A 6,180-nucleotide genomic window follows, 5' to 3' on the forward strand; every position below is an offset into this window, starting at 1 on the left:
CAGAGAGGACCGGAGGGGACAGAGTGGACTGGAAGGAACAGAGAATTCTGGAGGGGACAGAGGTGTCTGGATGGGACAGAGAGGACTGGAGGGGACAGAGGAGTCCGGAGGGGACAGAGAGGACTGGAGGGGACTGAGAAGTGCGGAGGGGACAGAGGAGTCTGGAAGGGACAGAGAAACCCAGCGTCTGCGGTCAGAGATACTGGGTCAGATACACCCGACCTCTGCGGTCAGATACACCCGGCCTCTGCGGTCAGATACACCCGGCCTCTGCGGTCAGATACACCCGGCCTCTGCGGTCAGAGATACCCGGCCTCTGCGGTCAGATACACCCGGCCTCTGCGGTCAGAGATACCCGGCCTCTGCGGTCAGATACACCCGGCCTCTGCGGTCAGATACACCCGGCCTCTGCGGTCAGATACACCCGGCCTCTGCGGTCAGAGATACCCGGCCTCTGCGGTCAGATACACCCGGCCTCTGCGGTCAGATACACCCGGCCTCTGCGGTCAGATACACCCGGCCTCTGCGGTCAGATACACCCGGCCTCTGCGGTCAGATACACCCGGCCTCTGCGGTCAGATACACCCGGCCTCTGCGGTCAGATACACCCGGCCTCTGCGGTCAGAGATACCCGGCCTCTGCGGTCAGATACACCCGGCCTCTGCGGTCAGATACACCCGGCCTCTGCGGTCAGATACACCCGGCCTCTGCGGTCAGATACACCCGGCCTCTGCGGTCAGATACACCCGGCCTCTGCGGTCAGATACACCCGGCCTCTGCGGTCAGAGATACCCGGCCTCTGCGGTCAGATACACCCGGCCTCTGCGGTCAGAGATACTCGGTCAGATACACCCGGCCTCTGCGGTCAGAGATACCCGGCCTCACTCCTTGTTCCCAGAAGAACCAAAACAAAGCACTGAACATGTGATCAAGAAATAAGATTTGGGACAATTGATGTAAAAATAAAATCCCTTTATTGACAAGAAGATGAGAGTATAAGGGATGGATGGGTTCCCAGCGTGCTGCTCGGCTCTTTCCGCAGACTTTCATCTAGGAGCTGCATTCTAATAGGTTTTACCAGTTGGTCTCTCACATTCTGGGCACATTACAGCTTGTGATTTCCTATATTGTGGATCCACTCGGTATCTATTCCCTAGTAATAGAATATACGCGCTCTCATCTCTTTATATATGTTCCTCTGACCTATGATCTGACATCATTTATCAGCTTTTTCAGTGTAGCCTTTGTCTCTCACGTTGCCATTGTGGGACACAGTCATCTTCTTTCAGGCCATGGACCTATATTCATGTCCACACGTTCTATTAGTTGCCCAGTGGATCAGTTTTTATTTTTATGTTTCCTTGTATCGTTATGTTGTATGTGCTGCTCTCCTGTTCCACTCTTGTCAATAACGGTATTTTATTTCTACATCATATCTACATCACTTTCTACATATGTTTGGTGATTTCTTTCCGGTTCTTATAATTTTTCCGAAGGTTCTACGATCCATCCCCCCAGCAGATATATCTCACTTACTGCACAGGAGATTTATGCTATCGCTTCTCGTAGTTGGATGTATACTTTATCTATTGCTGCGCTCAGTACGTGGTCACATTTGTTCCCAGAAGATAAAGCGAAGTCTCAGATGAAAGTTATCAGATGTCAGGCAGATCCTGCGGCGACCGAGGAGACGGGTGTAACATTATCTAATGAATTAAAGTGAATTTACAGGAATATTGGCAGGATGGGAGACAATGTCCAGGGTCTGATCGCTGGGATCCTGCACTGATCGGCAGAAGGGGGCACCATTACAATCCAGCGACAGTGCGCCGGCGCCAATCATTCTGCACAGGACTGCCAGAGAAAGCCCAACACAACACTCCATAGTCCCATAGAGAATGAGCGGAGTGGCTGTCGTGGAGGGATACACCTCCACTGGAAGACCACCTTACTTCCTCCACAACTGTGAGCGTCTATGTATCCAAGCAGTGTGAAACTATATGCTGAGCTGCTGTATCTAATCCTATTAGTTGTGATGCAGTGTGCTGAGTCCCCGTATTATTATTACTATTTATTTTAAAGCAAAATTAATTCCAGGGAGTTAAAAATAAGAAAAGGTCACAGCCATATAATATACACTGCTGAAAAAATAAAGGGAACACTAAAATCCCACATCCTAGATAATAATAATTTTTATTTATGTAGCGCCAACATATTTCGCAGCACTTTACAATTAAGTGGGGACATGTACAGACAAATTCAATACAAGTTAAGACAATTTAAACAGTGACATTAGGAGTGAGGTCCCTGCTCGCAAGCTTACAATCTACAAGGAAATGGGGGGGACACAATAGATATCACTGAATGAAATATTCCAGTTGCAAATTTTTATTCATTGCATAGTGGAATGTGTTCAGAACAATAAAACATAACAATTATCAATGTAAATCAAACTGAATATCCCATGGAGGTCTGGATTTGGCATGATACTCAAAATCAAAGTGGAAAATCAAATTACAGGCTGATCCAACTTCAGTGGAAATGCCTCAAGACAAGGAAATGATGCTCAGTAGTGTGTGTGGCCTCCATGTGCCTGTATGACCTCCCTACAACGCCTGGGCATGCTCCTGATAAGGCGGCGGATGGTCTCCTGACGGATCTCATCCCAGACCTGGACTAAAGCATCCGTCAGCCCCTGGACAGTCTGTGGTGCAACGTGACGTTGGTGGATGGAGCAAGACATGATGTCCCAGATGTGTTCAATCGGATTCAGGACTGGGGAACGGGCGGGCCAGTCCATAGCTTCAATGCCTTCATCTTGCAGAAGCTGCTGACACACTCCAGCCACATGAGGTCTGGCATTGTCCTGCATTAGGAGGAACCCAGGGCCACCGCACCAGCATATGGTCTCACAAGGGGTCTGAGGATCTCATCTCGGTACCTAATGGCAGTCAGGCTACCTCTCGTGAGCACATGGAGAGCTGTGCGGCCCTCCAAAGAAATGCCACCCCACACCATTACTGACCCACTGCCAAACCGGTCATGCTGAAGGATGTTGCAGGCAGCAGATCGCTCTCCACGGCGTCTCCAGACTCTGTCACGTCTGTCACATGTGCTCAGTGTGAACCTGCTTTCATCTGTGAAGAGCACAGGGTGCCAGGTGTGAATTTGCCAATCCTGGTGTTCTCTGGCAAATGCCAAGCGTCCTGTATGGTGTTGGGCTGTGAGCACAACCCCCATCTGTGGACGTCGGGCCTCAGACCATCCTCATGGAGTCTGTTTCTAACCATTTGTGCAGACACATGCACATTTGTGGCCTGCTGGAGGTCATTTTGCAGGGCTCTGGCAGTGCTCCTCCTGTTCCTCCTTGCACAAAAGCTGAGGTAGAGGTCCTGCTGCTGGGTTGTTGCCCTCCTATGGCCCCCTCCACGTCTTCCTGGTGTACTGGCCTGTCTCCTGGTAGCACTTTCAGCATCTGGACACTACGCTGGCAGACACAGCAAACCTTCTTGCCACAGCTCGCATTGATGTGCCATCCTGGATGAGCTGCACTACCTGAGCCACTTGTGTGGGTTGTAGAGTCCGTCTCATGCTACCACGAGTGTTGTGCTTTCACAACCAACATTCAAAAGTGACAAAATATCAGCCAGAAAGCATTGGTACTGAGATGTGGTCTGTGGTCTCCACCTGCAGAACCACTCTTGTATTGAGGGTGTCTTTTTTAATTGCCAATAATTTCCATCTGTTGTCTATTCCATTTGCACAACAGCATGTGAAATTGATTGTCAATCAGTGTTGCTTCCTAAGTGGACAGTTTGATTTCACAGAAGTTTTATTTACTTGGAGTTAGATTCTGTTGTTTAAGTGTCCCCTTTATTTTTTGAGCAGTGTATGTATATAATATACACAGCGAAAGAGGGGGAGGACCCGGCCCCTCACAATCTACACGTATCTAATCCTGTCCTGTGTGATACTGTCTGCTAAGCTGTGCATCTAATGCTGCCCTGTGTGATACTCAGGGCTGCCACTAGAAATTTCGGGGCCCCATACTGGCAAAATTTCCGGGGCCCCCTTGAGACTCCGCCCAGGCTCCACCCCAGCCCCGCCTCCACGCTCCACCCCTTGAACTGTCCACAGTCCCATCGCTCTCTCTTGGAAAATCTCCACTTCTCATCTATCACACATTGACAGTTCCCATCACCAGATCACACATAAAGCCGGCAGCTTTTGTTTTGGCCAAAAGATTTTTTGAAGCCACCAAAATGACAAGGTAGACACTTTTGGCCGGGCCCTACTCTACTGTAACCTATTAAATATTTGTTAAAATATGCAATACAATTTAGGTTTATTTTTATTTATTTTTCAATTTTTAAAATGACCTATAATACCACATACTCGGAACAAATACCACAGCACCATGATCAGACACCATATTACCACCACAGTGACCGAATAATATCAAATACAAGGAACAAATACCGCTACAACATGACCAGACCACATATTACCACCACATAGTGACTGAATACTACAATACTGATCAATAATAAAAAAACACCCCACAATACTATCACCATCAGTGCCATTATACACAGGAGATCTGTACTTAGTATGCAGTGTCTGTGTACAGGTAATACAGTGATCACCGGTGACATTATACACAGGAGTTCTGTATATAGTGTATAGGTAATACAGTGATGACTGGTGACATTATACACAGGAGCTCTGTATATAGTATACAGTGCATAGTGTCAGTGTATAGGTAACACACTGACTCACCAGTGACGTCTCTAGGTGAAGTCCTTCATCTTTCATCCCGCACAGACCGCCATCACTTCATCCAGCCAGGGCTCCTCTCTGCAGGAAATAACACAGTTATCTCAAGTTCCGCTTGTAGAACACATTACTTAATTTTCCCAACTTCTACATTACACCACATGAAGAAGGCGACATAGTGTCACTCTACACAGTAACAGGACCGCCCCTCCATTTAAAACAGTATACTCAAAAAATAAAATAAATACATCACTGCAGTAATAATATCCCTTAATTAGTCCCTATGGTAATAATATTCCCCATCCTGGCCCCCGTGTGTCTCATTCCTGGCGTCAGCCATATGTTCTCGCATCCTGCCCTAATGAGTATCTATCCTGCCCCATATGATCTTCCCATCCTGCCCCATCTGTCTCCATCGTATCCATCCTGCCCCATGATCCTGCCCCATCTGTCTCCAATCCTGCCTCCAGTGTCTCCAATCATGCCCGTATCACCATTCTGCCCCGTCTCCAATCATGCCCCCATGTCTGCAATCATGCCCCCTCCTGTGTCTCCATTCTGCCCCATCTGTTTCCAATCCTGCCCCATCTGTCTCCAGTCATGCCCCAGTGTCTCCAGTCATGCCGCCATGTCTGTCATCCTGCCCCCTGTGTCTCCAATCATGCCCCGTATCTCCATTCTGCCCGTGTCCAACTTTCTGCCCCTGTGTCCAGCGTTCTGCCCGTGTCCAGCGTTCTGCCCCTGTGTCCAGCGTTCTGCCCCTGTGTCCAGCATTCTGCCCCTGTGTCCAGCGTTCTGTCCCTGTATCCAGCGTTCTGCCCCTGTATCCAGCGTTCTGCCCCTGTATCCAGCGTTCTGCCCGTGTCCAGCGTTCTGCCCGTGTCCAGCGTTCTGCCCGTGTCCAACGTTCTGCCCGTGTCCAGCATTCTGCCCGTGTCCAGCATTCTGCCCCTGTGTCCAGCGTTCTGCCCCTGTGTCCAGCGTTCTGCCCCTGTGTCCAGCGTTCTGCCCCTGTATCCAGCGTTCTGCCCGTGTCCAGCGTTCTGCCCCCATGTCCAGCTTTCTGCCCCTGTGTCCAGCATTCTGCCCTGGGGCCCCCGGATCGCCGCTCTCAATAAAAAAACAAACAAAAACAAGTTCTTCTCACCTGGCCGCGCTCCTGCTTTCTCCACGCAGCTGAAGCGCGCACTTGCCGGCGACTGACAATGACGTCAGACACCGGCGACATGCACGCTGCGACTGACGTCAGCTGCCAGCCTCAGATTGGCTGGCGGCTGTTAACTATTGACGTGCAGGTGCGGGCCCGCACGTCAATAGCGTTAAACAGCTGCAGCGCCGCTAAGGGCCCGGTTTAGCCTGCGGCTGCCGATAGGGGCCCGGTGAGCAGATGAGACGGGGCCCGAT

Source organism: Ranitomeya variabilis, chromosome 8, assembly GCF_051348905.1.
Source record: "Ranitomeya variabilis isolate aRanVar5 chromosome 8, aRanVar5.hap1, whole genome shotgun sequence".
Lineage (NCBI taxonomy): Eukaryota > Metazoa > Chordata > Amphibia > Anura > Dendrobatidae > Ranitomeya > Ranitomeya variabilis.